The sequence below is a fragment of the Lissotriton helveticus genome, chromosome 9 (assembly GCF_964261635.1).
Source record: "Lissotriton helveticus chromosome 9, aLisHel1.1, whole genome shotgun sequence".
In the NCBI taxonomy this organism is placed as follows: Eukaryota; Metazoa; Chordata; class Amphibia; order Caudata; family Salamandridae; genus Lissotriton; species Lissotriton helveticus.
The window spans coordinates 1189979366-1190000196 of NC_136070.1; positions in this window are offsets into that span (position 1 = coordinate 1189979366).

Sequence of the window (20831 nt, forward strand, 5' to 3'; positions counted from 1 at the left end):
CTTGGGGGCGGTGCCCAGGGCCGGAGGCCTCCAGGAGTCATCCCAGGCAGAGGGGGATGGTCCCAGGATGAGGACTGCTGTCTTGTCTGAGTTCAGTTTCAGACGGCTAAGCTTCATCCATTCCGCAACGTCTTTCATTCCTTCCTGGAGGCTGGCTCTGGCGGTGGCGGGGTCGTTGGTGAGGGAGAGGATCAGCTGGGTGAAGTCAGCATAGGAGATGATGTTTAGGTTATGTTGGCGTGCGATGGCTGCAAGGGGGCTCATGTAGACGTTAAAGAGGGTGGGGCTGAGCGAGGATCCTTGCGGAACGCCGCAGATGACTTCGGTGGCCACGGATCGGAATGGGGGGAGGCGGACTCTCGGGGTTCTTCCGGCGAGGAACGAGATGATCCACTCCAAGGCTGTTCCTTGGATTCCAGTGTTGTTGAGGTGCTGTATCAGGGTGCGGTGGCATACGGTGTCGAAGGCTACTGAGAGGTCCAGGAGGATGAGGGCAGCTGTTTCCCCGTTGTCGAGCAGGGACCTGATGTCGTCGGTAGCTGCGATGAGGGCGGTCTCGGTGCTGTGGTTTACTCAGAAACCGGACTGCGAGGGGTTGAGGGATCCGTTTGTCTCGAGGAAGGCGGAGAGTTGTTTGTTGACTTTCTTCTCTATGACTTTGGCAGGAAAAGGGAGGAGCGAGATGGGGCGGAAGCTCTTGAGGTCAGTGGGGTCCACGGTGGGTTTCTTCAGGAGGGAGCTGAGCTCGGCATGTTTCCAGCTCTCCGGGAAGGTGGCGGATGCGAAGGAGCTGTTAATGATGTCTCGGAGTTGGGGTGCGATGATGGAGTCGGCTTTGTTAAAGATGTGGTGTGGACAGGGGTCGGTTGGTGAGCCGGAGTGGATGGTGTTCATCGTGCGGGTGGTGTCTTCGGTGCTGACCGAGGTCCAGGTGCAGAGGGTAGTGGTGGGGGGTGCTGGTTTGGTGGTTGGGTGTGTGGTCTGTGGGCCGAAGCTGTTGTGTATGACGGTGATCTTGCGGTGAAAGAACGAGGCGAGAGAGTCGCAGAGGTCTTGCGAGGGTGTGATGTCGTTGTTGCAAGCACTGGGGTTGGAGAGCTCTTTAACGATGCTGAAGAGTTCCTTGCTGTTGTGGGTGTTATTGTCCAGTCATTCTTTGAATGTTGTCCTTTTGGTGGTGCGGATCAGCTGGTGGGGTTTGGGGGTGGCGTTCTTGAGGGCTGTCATGTTTTCTGTTGTCTGGTCGTGGCGCCAGGCTTTCTCGAGGGTGCGGCAGTTTTTTTTTTAGTTTTTGAGGTCGTTAATGAACCACGAGGCTTTCTTGCTGCCGGGGCTGCTGGGAGGGTTCTTCAGTGGTGCGAGGTCATTGGCGCAGTTGGTGAGCCACTGTGTGAGGTTGCGGGCTGCTTCGTTGGGGTCCGTCGTGTTGGTGGGAGGGTTCTGGCTGAGGGAGGTGGTGAGCTTGTCGGCGGTGATCTTACTCCAGCTTCTGCGGGGAACCTGTTGCGGGTGGTGGTGGGTCGTGGTTCTCCTGAAGGTGAAGTGGACGCAGCTGTAATCTGTCCAGTGGAGTCCGGTGGAGTGGCTGAAGGAGATGTGCTTGCTGGAGAAGAAGATTGGGTCAAGCGTGTGGCGGCGTAGTGGGTGGGGGTGTTCACCAGTTGCTTGAGTCCGAGGTTGGCGAGGTTGTCCAGCAGGGCGGCGGTGTTGCTGTCATTGTTGTTCTCCAGGTGGAAGTTGAGGTCCCCTAGGAGGATGTAGTCTGAGGAGATTAGGGCGTGTGGGCTGATGAAGTCTGCGATGGCTTCGCTGAATTGTGTGCGCGGTCCCGGGGGTCTGTAGATGAGGGTGCCTCTGAGGGTGGTCTTGGGGTCGGTGTGTATCTGGAAGTGAAGGTGCTCGGCGGCGGTGAGGGTGTCGTCGGAGTTGGTCGTGATTCGGATGGTGTTTCTGTGGACAATGGCGACGCCTCCTCCGGTTTGGTTGGCGCGGTCCCTCCGGGTGATCTTGTAGCCATCCAGGATGGCTATGGCGATGTCGGGGGCTGAGGAGGCGTTCATCCAGGTTTCTGTGAGGAAGGCGACGTCTGGTGATGTTGTGTCGAGGAGGTTCCAGAGTTCGACGGCGTGCCTGTGGACGGAGCGGGTGTTGAGCAGGATGCACTTGAGGTGATAGTTGCTGGTGCTTGGCTTGGCGGGTGCGGTGCAGGTACAGAGGCAGGTGAATTTGCAGGCTTGGCAGGTGAAGGGTCCGTGGGTGCGTTTCGGGGTGGTTCGGTAGCAGGCGGGGTTACGGCCGGCGTTGAGTGCGTGGAGGGTGGCGGTGTCATAAATCCATCGTGTGGGCTGGCATCCTCGAGGGCCAGGGGTCTTGGCGCTGGGCGCGGTCCAGGCGCGGACGGGCGTAGACGGCTTGCTTTTGCTGCAGCGCGTGGCCGCTGCGCGTACGCTTGGTCTCCGCCATAAATGGTATCATAAATGATGTCAACAATGACACGTTGGCTCCTTTGTTTTCACCGGCCAGTACTTGTGCAAGATTGGACCCAGATGCGGCTGCACAGAATTGGTCTAATGTGCTGGGGAGAGCTATGAACATCTTAGCGCCCCCGAAAAGGCACTATGTTGCCAGGAAAAGCCCATCGGCCCCCTGGTATTCTGAGCGACTCAGAGGGTTGCGGCAGATCTGTAGACGAAAGGAGAGGGCTGGCTTGCAAAGCCTAATGCCTCGAAGAAAATACAACATAAATTAGCGCTTAAGGAATACAAAAAGGCCATAATGGAGGAAAAAAGGATCCACTTTAATAAGATCACCGCCGGGCTGAGATCATCTAGGGAGCTTTTTAAAGTCATAAACTCCCTCTCTGTCCCCAAGTCAGCTAACTCTGTGACTGATTCGCAGATGTTATGCAATAACATTGCTGACTTTCTCTTAACTAAAATAGCTGATATTCACTCTTCATTGGAAATTCTTAACCAAAAACTGAATAGTGAAGCTGACTCCCATGCCCCTACAGTGCAGTTGGCTGACACGAATACAGATGGGGGATTCAGCTCTACTCCCCTCTTTTTGAAATTTCCTGAGCTGTCTTGGGATGAGCTAAATAGCATCTTAGATGCCACCAAATCCTGCTCCCCTTTGGACCCTTGTCCTCTGAAAATTTTAAAGGCCTGCAGAAGTATTCTTCTACCGTCTCTACTTGAAATCTTAAACAGCGCTATCACGGAGGGAATTTTCCCCCAAGTGTGGAAACTTGCTGTGGTGAAACCCCTTTTGAAGAAGGCCTCTCTGAACCCTGACGTGCTGAAAAACGTCCGGCCGATTTCGTTATTACCAGGGCCGGCAAAAATTCTTGAAGTCCATTTAAATCGGCACCTGACAGCATTCTTGGAAAGGGAGAATCGTTTAGACTCCTCTCAACATGGATTTCGCGCGGCCCTTAGCACGGAGACTGCCCTTACAGTCGTGGTAAACAATATTAGATCTCAGGTGGATAATGGCCAGACCACTTTGTTGGTCTTGCTGGATCTAACAGCAGCCTTTGATACCCTATCCCCCTCTATTCTTGTGGACAGACTGAGGGGGATAGGGGTCGAAGGGAGTGCCCTGAGTCTCCTGTCCTCTTTTTTGCACCAGAGACAGCGAAAAGTGAAACTTGGCGACTTTATGTCCCCCATCCAGGCGGTGCAATGTGGAGTCCCACAGGGCTCGGCTTTAAGCCTGGTCCTTTTTAACATATATGTGACCCCCCTTTGCCAAAATAATAAGAGCATTTGGATATCAGGTGTTATCCTACGCCGATGATACACAGATCATTGTCTCAACAACTCAGTCGGGGCAAGAATGTGCTGCAAAATTCAAGACCTGTATGGAATCAGTATCATCATGGATGATAGGGAACTTTCTCAAGCTCAACAGTGAGAAGACCGAGGTTCTGGTATTTGGTGGGAATCAAGAGCTGTGGAGTGAGGAATGGTGGCCTACCTCCTTGGGCGAATGCCCTCGCCCGGCCAAATCCGCTAAGAATTTAGGTGTAATTATAGACCCTACCCTGTCATTTGATCTACAGGTCAATAAAACGGTTGGCACCTGCTGCTCCATCATTCTGACCCTAAAGAAGTTAGCCCCTTTCTTATCCCCTGAGGCGCGTAAACAATCTACGGTCGCCCTGGTATTGTCCAGGATCGACTATTGTAACGCTCTCTACGGTGGTATAAATAAGAAAGCGATCCAAAAACTACAGGTAACTCAGAATGCAGCTGCAAGACTAGTTCTGAATTTGCCTAGGCGATCGGCGGCGGCTAGAAGAGAACTGCACTGGCTGCCGATTCATGCGAGAATATCATTCAAGATCCTCTGTTTTGCCGATAGTGTGTTCTTTGGATCAGGCCCGAAGGGGTTAAATCCCTATTGACATCCTATACCCCCAGCAGATGCCTTAGATCTGCTTCAAAAAATCTGCTTTCAGTTCCGAGGGTTAACAAGGCGAGATGGGGCGAGATGGGGCGGTAGAGCATTTTCCTTGTTGGCTCCTAAACTATGGAACTCGCTTCCGCCGGAAATTGCTACACAACCTTCTCTGATTATCTTTCGCAAACTTATAAAAACATGGCTGTTCTCATCAGCTTATCAATTCTGATACTATCAGCATTCCTACTCTTTTTTGATGTTCTGCCTCAGGTTATGTCTTTGTCCTCTCCATCTGATAGCGCCTTGATGCCCCTTGGGGCTAAGTTCCTTAGCGCGATAAAAATAAACACTCATTCACTCATTCATTCATTCATTCATGGCGAAGGGGGAGGGAGGAAGGGAGGAGCAGCTGGGAGGCGGGAACGGGGTGGCGAATGGGAAGGGGAGAAGGGTACAGAAGAGAAAAAGGGGCGGGCCGCCGGGGAGCAGCGGCGGGGAGCGGGGAGCGGGGGGGTGTACAGAGCAGGAAGGACTGTCTCAGGTGCAGCAAAAATTAAGAAAATACAGTCGCAAATACAGAGGCACAAAATACAAGTGCAGGCACAGAAAACAGAAAAAAATACAAAACCCTTAGCAGTAGGGGCAGCGGCGAACTCGCGGTGGCAGCGTGGATGACCAAGCGCACTCACAGGGAGCCGCGCGGTGCGTGGAGCGACCGGCCCTGCGAACAGGGTCAGAGGTCACAGCTCACCACCACGCGGACTTCTCTCTAAATGGCAAGTGGGAGGGAGGAGCAGCTGGGAGGCGGGAGCGGGGTGGCGAATGGGAAGGGGAGAAGGGTACAGCAGAGAAAAAGGGGCGTGACTGAACTAGCACTGCCAAAGCAAACTTTGCCAACTGCATGAGCAACATTGCTGCTTGGATGACACTGCCTCCAGCTCAATACAGACAAAACCCAAGTTCTAATCTTTGGCATCAACCACTCCACCTGAGACGCCTCTTGGTGACCCTTTGAACATGGCCCTCCACCAACCCCTTCGGTCCATGCCAAAAACCTCTGGATCATTCTGGACACCAACCCCTACAGGAGCAGACAGATCAATGCCATCTCCTCATCTTATTTCCACATCCTACGAATGCTACACATGATTTTCAAGTGAATCCCACTGAACACAAAATGAACAGTCACCCAGGCTCTTATTACAAGTAGACTTGATTACTGAAACGCCCTCAACATCAGAATTCCAACCCATGTCCCATGCCGAATCCAAACCTCCCAGTACACATCCACTAGACTCATCCTGAATATCCTGCGAACTAACCACATCTCTCCACACCTCAACAATCTCCCATGGCCCCCAGTCCAGGAAAGATGTAAGTTGAAGCCACTCACCCACACCTAAAAAGCTCTCCACAACACTGGTCCACCTCACCTCAACCACCGCCTCAACTTCTAACAACCCACCAGACATCTTCAGTGTGCATCCCAGGCAGAGCACACCCCCCTTACATCAAGAACTCCAGAAGCAGAGGATGCTCCTTCTCACACCTTGCAGTCAAGACCTGGAACAACCTCACGAAACACCTAAGAACCTCCCCCTCCCCTATGGACTTTCGAAGGAACCTCAAAACATGGCTCTTCCAAATAAAACAGGCATGCTCTTCTCCTCCCCCCTCAAGCCTGCCCTGCTCAGCAGCTGGAAAGCCTCATGGGTGATTAGCAGCACTCTACAAATTCACATACCATAACAGAAATGACAGGTGTAAAAAATGTGATTATTTGGAATGGGTGGCTTCCCACCTCAACCGATAATCACAAACCTTGTCCGCGGAATCCTAAAAGCCACTAAATTAAGTTCAACACACTGGTAGCCACGGCACACAGCAGACAGGCTTAACGTAGGGCAATGAGTAGAGTGTTTATGTGATAGCAAAACAGTAATGAAGTCATAATGCCAAAGAATAAAAATCACAAACTGAATGTGGAACATAGAATACCATTTAATAAACATAATGACACCAAAAGAGTCAATTAGGGAAACCGGAGATAGGGATTATTGAAGTAGGTCTAGCACTAAATAAGCACCTGCAGTCAGAGGCTTTCTGACTGACATCCTTGGATTGAATTCTGATCACCGTATTAGAATTACAGCAGTCGGAATTCAAACCAGACGGTCATTCTGGTTGGCTTCCGACAGGCTTATGGAGCCCATCGGCCAGTCAGAAACCAAACATATTTCCGTGCGGACTGTGTTTCCGCCATGGGGTTTATGATGTCTGTTTCTGACAGGTTATCCATGTCAGGCTTTCCAACATGGAAAGGCTGTCGGAAAGCGATTTTAGCGGCCATTAGCATGGCCCCTTCTCCCTGCGGCCTCCGGTTGAGGGCCGTGGGGGCATCTATGGTGCCGCCCTGTAAATGCCTGCACTGTGTGGGATTTACTCAAATTCCCAATTCTCTATGGGAGCTTGTGCTGTGGGCGGTTTCTGCCCACCACGCAAGCTCCCATAGAGAAATGGGAGTTTGCGACTGCACCATATGCGGTTGCATCGGAATACAGTGCTTGGAACCGTCGACCTATGGTCGGTCGGTTCCCCCATCAAGACGGTGTCGGTTGGAGGCACCTCCGACCGACATCGTAATAGGGGCCTTAGTATTTTAAGTCTCAATCAGCCACAGTAGTACATATCTAAAACCCTTTAGAACCTTGGGGCAGATACTTATAGACTCACTGCATGTCAGGAAGATGTCAACTTCAGGAAAGGCAACATGTAGCTTGATGAGTCCCTGTAGCTTTAACAGGAACTTAGACTTATTACCCTTGGAGTCCATTTCTTTGTCATTGGTGAAAGAGGGGACAGTTTTGTTCCTTGAAGGCTTCCTTCAGGTCACAGACAGCACATACCGTCCTATTCTAATCTTCCCCAGGTTCAGAAAGTGTTCTGAAATGGCTGCCTGGTGGTGCCACATTTATGCCTGACATGAGCTGGTGGGTGGGAGCGATTCCTGGCCTTACCCTAACCATTGAGGCAAAAGTTCCCAGGGTGAACCCTGACCCAATTTTTCAGTAGATCTTGTGTGCTTTACTGAAAACAAGGCCAAAATTATATGGGTCAGGGCATTTTCAAGAAGGAGAAAGCCTTCGGCTGTGCTAACATTCGGCTCTGAGAGCTGAATATGTATGTGGAGAGTGAACTATGGTTATCCTAGGGTCCTCCATCATCCAACATGAAATTCAGTTTAAGGCAGGCATTGTACGCAAAAGAAATACATAGAAAGAATTTGGTAGGACAAAAGCAGAGTTCTTCAACATCTGGACAGGGGATCCACAAGAGTTGTCCTGGCATTCTTTGCTATCCCCTTCAAGTATGCCACAAGTGCTACTTAAGGTTCAGCATTCCTGTCATGCAGGCGTTGACACTGTAATGTTTAAATGATGCCCATAGCCCCCACCCTGCATATTCTATGGGTTTCAGTGGAGTCATTTCCTCCCATTCAACTCAGTATATTTTTGATGACCTTTTTCACATCTGTTCAAGGTTGTGCACAGGCTGAGAGCTAATAGAGTCTTAAACTAATTTGCTTTCTGACAATTCAGGCAGTTGAAGGTAACTTTCTAAAGGTTAATTGTCTTTATTATTTATTGAAAATCCGACTTCACCATTAAAGTGGGTTTTTAAATAACTATTACAAATAGTGGGTTAATTATTTTTCTAGCTAGTCCCATTTCTGAGATACAGTATTAGTATTTTAATCTTTACTTAGAACTGGCCTGTCACATTGAATACAACTTCGAAGTCCTTGTCATTGTATGGACTGGGTAATATTAATTATCTACCACAGCTATTTTTCAGATGCTTTTGTCAGGGCTTGCTCCTCAGTCTACAGGACCATTCGCTGATGAATTCTGATGTAAAGTAGTCCCTTATGTATTTCGAGGGAAGTGGAAGGACACACCTAAACAGCTAGTAGAAAAGAGGAAAGAAAAAATAACCCTTTGCGCAGAACCAAAATGTGACTGACTATGTCTCAAGCCAATGTCTGAAGTTTCGGGAGCAAAAGAAGTTAATGGCTGAAAAGAAGCTGACTGAAATTCTTTTAAATTTAGCCTAGAATTCGAGTTTATTGGAGCTCACCCAACAGCTGACATCACCAGAGTAAAAAGTGGCAAATCACTACAATGCAGCAAACATCACCGCAGTGAATAATGTTACATCACTGGCAAGACATCATCAAAAGAGAACGACAAAACTGTGGATATCACGAAAGTGAGAAGTGGAACAGCACTGCTAAAATGGCCGACATCACCAGAGTAAGACTTGTTTCATCATCGGCGAGACAGCAGATAGCATTCCACGGAGACATGCTTTGTGATGATTTCCTGGCGCTCGAGATCAGAAATGGCTCCTTGCAGCTGTTTGATGAAAGTCAGGAATGAAGTTTCTATTTTGGGAAATAGCTTCTGAGAGCTGGAAATTACCCGAATACACAATGATGATTACAGAGACTATAAAAAGGAGCACAAGAGGCGCCAGATTAAATAATTCCACTGTGAGCGCCATATTGTAAGAGGGAGAGCTGTGAGCTGCTCCAGTGATTGCCACTGAGTGCATCAGCCAGCTGCTCTCCACTCCAGGATGGAAAGGGAAGGCTGGCCACAGAGGCACCCTGCCCCCCTGTGCCAAAGCCACCTCGCCCAACGTACCTGTGACTGCTCACTGGCTGTATGAAAGACACCTCACTCACTCAGTGCACCCACCATGCCATGCCCTCTGTACCAAAGAACCCCCCCCCATGTACATGTGATAGCTCACAGGCTGTATGAAACACACCTCACTCACTCGGTGCACTCACCATGCCATGCCCTCTGTACCAAAGCCACATCGCCCAAAGTACCTGTGACAGCTCGCTGGCTGTATGAAATACACCTCACTCAATGGGTGCACTCACCATGCCATGCCCTTTGTTCCAAAGACCCCCCCCCCCCGCCCCCCACCCCCAATGTACCTGTGTTAGCTCACTGGCTGTATGAAACACACCTTACTCACTCGATGCACTCAACATGCCATGCCCTCTGTTCCGAAGACCCCACCTCCCCCGGAAAGTACCTGTGATAGCTCACTGGCTGTATGAAACACACCTCACTCACTCGGTGCACTCACATGCCATGCCCTCTGTACCAAAGACACCCCCCTCCCCCCGAATGCACCTATGATACCTCACTGGCTGTAAGAAACACACCTTACTCAAGTCAATAAACTTTATTCGACTATATTTCATAGCCATAAAAGTGCATAAAATCACATTACAGATTAGACAGGAGTAAAACAATTATAAACACAGATAGGGGATGTGCATACATCATAGAAAGTAGAACGTAAATGGAAATCACAGTAACATTGTTTTGCGCAAATAATATACACTTTTCAGATAAGTCACAATAGAAGAAACAGTAAAAATATCCTCAAGAGTCAAAATAGCCAAAAAGGCTGGGCGACAGAATCTCACATCCATAACTTTTAAGATGGGCACAATCCATCTCTTTCTGGATAACGAATAAAATCTACAGAAAAATAAAATGTGTAAATCTGATTGATCAGAAATACTGTCACAGGGACATTTAGGCAAGACCCTTGCCCAGTCATTCATAACGGGGAAACTTAGAGATCTGAAAAGAATTCCAAATCTAAATCTAATTAATAAAAATCTTTCCTGTTCTTTCATGTGTAATTTAAGGTAGGGTTGAATGGAGTTAACATTAGTAGCCAACTGGTGAGAGATCACAGTTTTTTTCATTAATTCACCTACTTGTCTTTGGTCGAGGAAAAAAGCTAAACACAAAGTTTTTAGGTTCTTTCTGGAGATCCCTAACAGAGTTTCAGGGTCATCAAAAAACTCTGGATGTTTAATATTCTTACAGACTGATTTAATATAACAAAACCATTTTATCCCTTTTGCCCCATCAAGTTTTAGCACATCTTTTAGTATAAGTCTGTTTAGATGACATTTCTCATTACACCAGACACGATGCCATAATAAAATGGGTTGAACTCTGATTAAGTCTTCTAGGGATGGTATTCCCAGTTCAGTATGGCAATTATAATTGGACATGCTCCTAGGGAGAGACAATAAGTAATGTAAAAAGTCATTTTCAGTCACTTGTAATTTATAAACATCTGAGTATCCCCATAAGCCAGCCCTATAAAGTGCTACTGGGACACAGCTAGACTTATATATATAAATAAGTTCTTTGACCGTTTTTTCCCCCAGTTTTTTACTAAAAGATTTGACTGCCATAATCGATTTAGAGAAAAGTAGGTTTCTTGCCTGTATTGCATTCGTCCAGTTTCCAGTTTGATCAAACAAGATGCCTAAGTATGGAAAACTAGGGGTATGGTGTATAGGAGTACCTTTGATGAACATGGTTTTTTTCTTCAAGCGGATGTTCCCACCACAGTTCATGGCAAATGTCTTTGTGCAGTTAATCTGTAAATCCAATTTCTCCATGAAAGCACTAAAGGATGAAATCATGGTCTGCATTGCTAACGGGGTTCTAGCCATGAGCACCGTGTCGTCAGCATAGATAAGTGCAGGTAGCCGACGAGCTGCGGCGGGTGGCATATCAATGCATTCCTGCAAGAGTGTGGCCTCCAGGTTATTAATATAAATAGAAAATAAAAAGGGGGCAAGGACACACCCCTGCCTCACACCCCTGCTTATACTAAATTCCCTTGTGCATTCACCCCTCATACCATATCTGACCATTGCACTAGCTTTACTATATAGTTGTCTTAAGAAGCAAATAATGTTTGGTTCTACTCGCATGTTAGTTAGAATAGTCCACAGTTTGCTGTGATTAACAAAATCGAAGGCTGAGGTAAGATCTAGAAAAGTTAAGTATAATCTACCTTTCTTAGCTGTTGTGTACTTTTCTGTTAAGATTGAAAGATTTAGGGCTTGCTCGATGGTGCCAACCCCTTCTCGGAACCCATATTGAAGATCGTTGATTATATGGGATTCCTCAGCCCATTTCTGGAGTCTATCTAGGATAACTCTACCGATAATTTTTTATGTTAGAATCCAGCAAAGAAATAGGCCGGTAGCAGGCACAGCTGGATCTATCTCCTTTTTTAAAAATAGGGATAATGATTGATTTAAACCATGTATCAAGAAGGCCCTGAGAGATAGCAGCATTATAAGATCTAGTAAGTAACGGGGCCCAGAGGGTAGTATCCTTCTTGTAAATATCTACTGGAACCCCATCGGGTCCTGGTGCCTTACCCCCAAGGCTCGACTTAATGCCCTTTGTTACTTCCTCGAGAGTGAAGTCAAGTTGTGATCCTACTGGATGTTTGATCATGTCCTGGGACACTAAAGGGGAGTCTGAGCTAACCGATACAGGGTTATATAATTTTTCAAAATGCTTGACCCATTCCCTTTCATCAATGGCAATCTCTATACGAGCTTTAGTACTATCATTAAAAAAGGGAGCATTGATAGCTTTCCAGAAAGAAGTCATATCCTTTGATTGTGGAGTGGTGTGGCTCACTGATTAGAGGCGGCAGACCTGGAAGCAGAGAACGGCCCGGGACCAGGGTTCAATTCCCGACGCGGCAGGGTCGTGGACGAGGGTCAGCGGACTCGATAATTCTCACCTCGGTGCCTACTCTAACCAGGGATCACACTCGGCAACTCTGGGCATTAGCTTGCCTCATCTCTACAACGGCCCCCCACATTCGCCAGGGATGCCTGGTTTCACCTTGGAGATACCCAGTAGGGACCATCTCACAGGGATAGCCAGGACGGGTTCCCCAGCGGTCTACAGCGCCACGACGCCTCAGGGCAGCAGTGCGCTTTACAAGACACATACATTTACATTTACATTTACATTCTACGGCCGTCAAAATGTAAGACCATGCTTTATTTTTTAGCTGAAGTTTTTGATTTTTAAGTGCCATCTTATAATCTTTACGAAGGGTCTTTATAAGTGGTTGGTTTCTAGTTGTCTGTTGCGGTGCTATTTTAAGTTTTTTATATGCCTTGCTACAGGCCGGTGAAAACCATCCTCTAACTTTGGTTTGTTTATTATTTGACTTAAAATTTACCCAAAGCCCCTTTTTGATGTTTGATATTATTACTTTAAAGTTAGTTATAATTTTGGCATCCTCAGAGTCATGATCCAGACAAACATCAAAGTTTGGACCACAGGTACTAACAAGAGCACTCAAAAAGACCTCGGGAACCACCCTGGTCCATTTAAGAGCATATCCATTTTGCCTGTGGATGTCTATGCCCGTAGAAAAAACATCAGCTCTAATTTGCACAGCTACCCTTGCATCCCTAAGTACTAGCCTGATCGGAAAGTGGTCACTCAGAGGAGAATTCAAAACATTACATTTAATTACCCGATCCCTGTAACAAGATGAAACAAGTATGAAATCTATAATAGACATTGAGCCTCTGCCATTGAAGGTTGGATAGAAATTGGTCTTATTTTGGCATATTTCGTTAGCAAACCCTAAGTCATATTTAAATAAAACCTCATTTAGGGCATTCCCCAACAATGAATGTTCAAAGTGGGATGAGTTGTCGTTGCTAGCCATAGAAAGTCCACAAATTCCAGTACCAGATCTGTCACAAAGGGTACAGTTAAAATCCCCACCCCAAATTATTGTATACAGTCTATTTGAAGCATTTAAGATACTATCTAGTTCAAAGATCAAGGTTTTGAGAACTATCCCTAGATCGGCTGTTGGGATGTTATTATAAAAATTAACCAATAATATAAAAGCCGTGTCCCCAAAATAAACCCCCACAATATGAAAAAAAGAATTTTGATAGAGCATTTGTATTTTACAAGAAAAACGATTCGAGATGTACGTACATATCCCCCCTTTTGCTTGCCCGTGTATGGAGCTAACAGCAGGGGTAGACACAGTTTTGAAACCACATAAGTGATGATCTCTCTTAACCCAAGTCTCTTGTAAGCAAATTACATCACTATTATCCATGAATGACTTCCATTCAGGGTTCTCTAATTTTGACAGAAGACCAGCTATATTCCAAAAATTAATGGACCATTTTTTATCAGGTTTCTCAATAGAACCACCAATAGTGCTCTGGACGCTATGTTGAATAATGGCCTCGAAACTGGTTCCCGTGTCCTCCTTACCTATAGAATCTTCTAGGGATAGAGAAGGGCCGCTATTTTCCTCCAGTAAATTGTCCTTGGTTACGTTACAAAAATCGCCCCCAGTTTGTTCCTGCCTCCCTACCAAGTGTTTATCCCTTTTCAAAATGCTACTTCTATAGTCGGTGTTACCCTTCCCCTGCTCAGAATTAGATGCCTTGATATTAGAATGAAAGACATAAAGTCATTCATTTTCATCCAAACTGGACAAGGGATAAAAGAAGTTTGCTAATGGTATGTCCCAGTAATCCCTAGGATTAATGCTATTGGGGTGTATATTGGGAGCCACATATTGTTGCCGGCTAACACCCCTATACTGGGGCAGAAGGTTGTCATACTGGGTATCATAACAATGGGCACGCCGGTCGGAGACAGGATATTGTCTCGGTGCGTAGTTATGCCTCATTGATGAATGAATACTAGGCATATGTTGGTACGCGGTTATGTCGTGTGTATCATGAAAACTTGAGACTGGCTGGTTCCAGAATGGATCAGGTATAGGTGGTGCATTTGGTCTTTTAATAATTATAGGATGGCGCACAGATCTCAGTGAAGGTATGCTGGATTGCGTCATCAGGGTTTCAGGGTAAAAATAGCTAAGGTTCCGTGTGGATATACCTCCCTCACATTTCCCAGGGAACCAGTCGCTAATATATGTTACCAATCTGTGATCTTTAAAATTAACTATGATCACATCCCCTTCTGTCTCTTTTGGTCGAATGCCCACCCAATTACAACGTCTCACAGAGACGATGTCACCATTCAGATGGGATGGAAGGGGTCTATTTTTGCTCAGCCAGTGAATCACCTTGTTCCTGAGACTAGAATTATGTTCGGTAGTTCCACCTGATAAGGTTGGAACACCGGTGAGTATGATAACATAATTTGCAGACTCAGGGGGTAATTCCGCCACGTTTGTAACTTTGGATTTAAATGTTCTAGCGGCCCTAAGTGGGGGATCAGTTTTCTTGTGTTGAAATTTTGGATCACCATGATGTGACTTATCTTTATCTGTAATCACTGTAGTTGTAGCAGAGTTACTAGTCACTCGGCTTGTCCGTGTATTAGCTACTATGGTTTTGTTCTTAGAGCTGGTATCGATCTGTGGACCTGGATGATTAGTGATCTGTGGTTTGCTAAGATTTTTAGGTGACTGTTGGGGTGCTGTATTTTTCCCTTCCCTGATCTGTTCCATAACCTCCCCCAACCTTTTTATCCTTTCAATAAGGGGAATTACTAATGATTTTAAAAGATTTTTGATGCCCTCGAGCAACCCTTCATAGTTGGGGGCAGAGTTTAAATCGACCTTCTCTACCTCAGTAATTCTCTTATGAGATGGATACATATTACTGGTAATAAAAGGTGGAAATCTACCCCCCTTGTTTGCCCATCCCTTTCTTCTCCGTTTTCTAGGCGGAGAACGATTAACGCTACTGGTTACTGTTAGGAAAGATTTTTTTCGGTTTTTGACCAAAATCTTGGTAGAGTGGGCATCAGGAACCAGGGGAGTGAATAACGGGGACGGTACGTTTATGTTATGTAAAGGAGCTGGTTCGCTCGGCAGAGGAGTACTTAAGTCCACCAAAGAGTTCGATATTTGGATTTTCTCCAAGGTATTTGAATCGAAAGGGGTTAGAGTGTCATCTATTACTATATGAGTGTCTTGGAAGATAAGGGGAATGTTGTCCGTACTAAATAAATAAGCGTCTGAATCATTTCTAGTAGGTGAATCTGTAATGGTATTGGTCTCAGAAATCTGAGGTAAGGTAGGAGGTCGCTTCTTAAGTAGTTCAATTGAAAGTCTGCGTTCAGCACGCCTTTCCGCGAGACTAATCTCTCTATCTACCTCAATTTTTGCTCTGGCAAAATACTTGTCTAGTGGGCCGAGAATGGATACCCCTACAGAACCAGGTAGAGTGTTAGAGACTGGGGTGGACATGATTGCTATATAGCAATGTCAGTTAACCACAACTAATCAGAATATCCCTTAAGCATAATACAACTAGGGGGCACACACAATAAGATACAAAGTTATGTGGAATATGAAAGTTAGTCAGAGTTTACAATAACACAACAAGCAAGAACACGTATAAAAGAGGGGTGGCCCAGCCCAGCCTCCGTCAGCCCCGGACGGCCACAGACGGTCCCGCCCTTGTCCCGGGCTTCTCCCGGCACGCTCCCGCGCTGCCGTAGTAAGGCACAGTAATAAGGGAGAGGTGAGACGGGGGGTGGGGCAGTCAGGGAGAGCGACCCAGGTGTTGTGGGTTGACCTCACGCAGGGACTCCTGGAAGTTTGAGTCCCTGCTGGTCTGCTCGCAGCCCTGTGCTTCCCTCAAACAGTCGCCCAGCAGCACAGCCCCTCCAGAGTCGGTGCGCCTCTCCCGCCTCACGAAGCGGGACCCGCGAAGCGGGTCCGGCGAGGAGCTGGTTAGGGGGGAGAGGTGAAGTCTGGCGTGTTCAAATGCAGCACACAGCAAGAGTCAATTAGGCAAGAGATCCCACGACGTGTAGAAGCAGGGCAGTACTTTAGTGCTGGGACGGGGGGAGGGGCAGTCAGGGAGAGCGACCCAGGTGTTGTGGGTTGACCTCACGCAGGGACTCCCGGAAGTTTGAGTCCCTGCTGGTCCGCTCACAGCCCTGTGCTTCCCTCAAACAGTCGCCCAGCAGCACAGCCCCTCCAGCGTCGGTGCGCCTCTCCCGCCTCACGAAGCGGGACCCGCGAAGCGGGTCCGGCGAGGAGCTGGTTAGGGGGGGAGAGGTGAAGTCCGGCGTGTCAAAATGCAGCCCACAGCAAGAGTCAATTAGGCAAGAGATCCCACGACGTGTAGAAGCAGGGCAGTACTTTAGTGCTGGGACGGGGGAAGGGGCAGTCAGGGAGAGCGACCCAGGTGTTGTGGGTTGACCTCACGCAGGGACTCCTGGAAGTTTGAGTCCCTGCTGGTCCGCTCGCAGCCCTGTGCTTCCCTCAAACAGTCGCCCAGCAGCACAGCCCCTCCAGAGTCGGTGCGCCTCTCCCGCCTCACGAAGCGGGACCCGCGAAGCGGGTCCGGCGAGGAGCTGGTTAGGGGGGAGAGGTGAAGTCCGGCGTGTCAAAATGCAGCCCACAGCAAGAGTCAATTAGGCAAGAGATCCCACGACGTGTAGAAGCAGGGCAGTACTTTAGTGCTGGGACGGGGGAGGGGCAGTCAGGGAGAGCGACCCAGGTGTTGTGGGTTGACCTCACGCAGGGACTCCTGGAAGTTTGAGTCCCTGCTGGTCCGCTCGCAGCCCTGTGCTTCCCTCAAACAGTCGCCCAGCAGCACAGCCCCTCCAGAGTCGGTGCGCCTCTCCCGCCTCACGAAGCGGGACCCACGAAGCGGGTCCGGCGAGGAGCTGGTTAGGGGGGAGAGGTGAAGTCCGGCGTGTCAAAATGCAGCCCACAGCAAGAGTCAATTAGGCAAGAGATCCCACGACGTGTAGAAGCAGGGCAGTACTTTAGTGCTGGGACGGGGGGAGGGGCAGTCAGGGAGAGCGACCCAGGTGTTGTGGGTTGACCTCACGCAGGGACTCCTGGAAGTTTGAGTCCCTGCTGGTCCGCTCGCAGCCCTGTGCTTCCCTCAAACAGTCGCCCAGCAGCACAGCCCCTCCAGAGTCGGTGCGCCTCTCCCGCCTCATGAAGCGGGACCCGCGAAGCGGGTCCGGCGAGGAGCTGGTTAGGGGGGAGAGGTGAAGTCCGGCGTGTCAAAATGCAGCCCACAGCAACAGTCAATTAGGCAAGAGATCCCACGACGTGTAGAAGCAGGGCAGTACTTTAGTGCTGGGACGGGGGGAGGGGCAGTCAGGGAGAGCGACCCAGGTGTTGTGGGTTGACCTCACGCAGGGACTCCTGGAAGTTTGAGTCCCTGCTGGTCCGCTCGCAGCCCTGTGCTTCCCTCAAACAGTCGCCCAGCAGCACAGCCCCTCCAGAGTGGGTGCGCCTCTCCCGCCTCACGAAGCGGGACCCGCGAAGCGGGTCCGGCGAGGAGCTGGTTAGGGGGGAGAGGTGAAGTCCGGCGTGTCAAAATGCAGCCCACAGCAAGAGTCAATTAGGCAAGAGATCCCACGACGTGTAGAAGCAGGGCAGTACTTTAGTGCTGGGACGGGGGGAGGGGCAGTCAGGGAGAGCGACCCAGGTGTTGTGGGTTGACCTCACGCAGGGACTCCTGGAAGTTTGAGTCCCTGCTGGTCCGCTCGCAGCCCTGTGCTTCCCTCAAACAGTCGCCCAGCAGCACAGCCCCTCCAGAGTCGGTGCGCCTCTCCCACCTCACGAAGCGGGACCCGCGAAGCGGGTCCGGCGAGGAGCTGGTTAGGGGGGAGAGGTGAAGTCCGGCGTGTCAAAATGCAGCCCACAGCAAGAGTCAATTAGGCAAGAGATCCCACGATGTGTAGAAGCAGGGCAGTACTTTAGTGCTGGGACGGGGGGAGGGGCAGTCAGGGAGAGTGACCCAGGTGTTGTGGGTTGACCTCACGCAGGGACTCCTGGAAGTTTGAGTCCCTGCTGGTCTGCTCGCAGCCCTGTGCTTCCCTCAAACAGTCGCCCAGCAGCACAGCCCCTCCAGAGTCGGTGCGCCTCTCCCGCCTCACGAAGCGGGACCCGCGAAGCGGGTCCGGCGAGGAGCTGGTTAGGGGGGAGAGGTGAAGTCCGGCGTGTCAAAATGCAGCCCACAGCAAGAGTCAATTAGGCAAGAGATCCCCACCTTACTCACTCGATGCACTCAACATGCCATGCCCTCTGTTCCGAAGACCCCACCTCCCCCGGAATGTACCTGTGATAGCTCACTGGCTGTATGAAACACACCTCACTCACTCGGTGCACTCACATGCCATGCCCTCTGTACCAGAGACACCCCCCTCCCTCCCGAATGTACCTATGATAGCTCACTGGCTGTATGAAACACACCTCACTCACTCGGTGCACCCACTATGCCATGCCCTCTGTACCGGAGACACCCCCCCCTCCCTCACGAATGTACCTATGATAGCTCACTGGCTGTATGAAACACACCTCACTCACTGGGTGCACTCATCATGCCATGCCCTCAGTACCAAAATCACCTCACCGAATGTAGCTGTGGCACCTCACTGGCTGGTCTAAAAACACCTCCCTTGGTGCACCTGTGGCACTCAGACCTTTGCACCAAAGCCATCTCGCCCAACGTACCTGTGACAGCTCGTTGGCTGTATGAAAGACACCTCAATCTATTGGTGCACTCACCATACCATGCCCTCTGTACCAAAGACAACCCCCCGAATGTACCTGTGATAGCTCACTGGCTGTATAAAGCACACCTCACTCACTCGATGCACTCACCATGCCATGCCTTCTGTACCAAAGACAACCTCCGAATGTACCTGTAATAGCTCACTGGCTGTATAAAACACACCTCACTCACTCGATGCACTCACCATGCCATGCCTTCTGTACCAAAGACAACCTCCGAATGTACCTGTAATAGCTCACTGGCTGTATAAAACACACCTCACACACTCGATGCACTCACCATGCCTTGCCTTCTGTACCAAAGACAACCTCCGAATGTACCTGTAATAGCTCACTGGCTGTATAAAACACACCTCACTCACTCGATGCACTCACCATGCCATGCCTTCTGTACCAAAGACAACCTCCGAATATACCTGTAATAGCTCACTGGCTATATAAAACACACCTCACTCACTCGATGCACTCACCATGCCTTGCCCTCTGTACCAAAGACAACCTCCGAATGTACCTGTAATAGCTCACTGGCTGTATGAAACACACTTCACTCACTCGGTGCACTCACCATGCCATGCCCTCTGTACCAAAGACACCCCCCTCCCCCCGAATGTATCTGTGACAGCTCGCTGGCTGTATAAAACACACCTCACTCATTCGATGCACTCACCATGCCATGCCTTCTGTACCAAAGACAACCTCCGAATGTACCTGTAATAGCTCACTGGCTATATAAAACACACCTCACTCACTCGATGCACTCACCATGCCATGCCTTCTGTACCAAAGACAACCTCCGAATGTACCTGTAATAGCTCACTGGCTGTATAAAACACACCTCACTCACTCGATGCACTCACCATGCCATGCCTTCTGTACCAAAGAAAACCTCCGAATGTACCTGTAATAGCTCACTGGCTGTATGAAACACACTTCACTCACTCGGTGCACTCACCATGCCATGCCCTCTGTACCAAAGACACCCCCCTCCCCCCGAATGTATCTGTGACAGCTCGCTGGCTGTATGAAATACACCTCACTCAATTGGTGCACTCACCATGCCATGCCCTCTGTACCAAAGACACACCCCTGAATGTACCTGTGATAGCTCACTGGCTGTATGAAACACACCTCACTCACTTACTGCACCCACCATGCCATGCCCTCAGTACATAAGACACCTCACTGAATGTTGATGTGGCACTTCACTGGCTGGTCCAAAGACACCTCCCTCAATGTACCTGTCGCACTCAGACCTTTGCACCAAAGACACCTCGCCGAATGTACCAGTGACTGCTCACCGGATGTATGAAAGACACCTCACTCACTCGGCGCGGTCACCATGCCATGCCCTCTGTACTAAAGACACCCCACCCGAATGTAACTATGGCATCTCACTGGCTGGTCCAAAGATGCTTCACTCAATATACCTGTAGCACCCAGTTGTCTGTACCAAAGATACCCGCTGAAAGTACCATGGGCACCTCACTGGCTGTTGCAAAATACTTCACTCAATGTACCCGTAGCACCCTGCTCTCTATACAAAAGTCACCTCACTGAATCTAGCTGTGACTCCTCACTGGCTTTATGAAATACACCTCACTCAATTGGTGCACTCACCATGCCATGCCCTCTGTACCAAAGACATTCCCCTCCCCCCGAATGTACCTGTGACAGCTTACTGGCTGTATGAAATACACCTCACTCAATTGGTGCACTCACCATGCCATGCCCTCTGTACCAAAGACACCCCCTGAATGTACCTGTGATAGCTCACTGGCTGTCTGAAACACACCTCACTCACTTACTGCACCCACCATGCCATGCCCTCTGTACATAAGACAGCTCACTGAATGTTGCTGTGGCACTTCACTGGCTGGTCCAAAGACACCTCCCTCAATGTACCTGTTGCACTCAGACCTTTGCACCAAAGACACCTCGCCGAATGTACCAGTGACTGCTCACTGGCTGTATGAAAGACACCTCACTCACTCGGT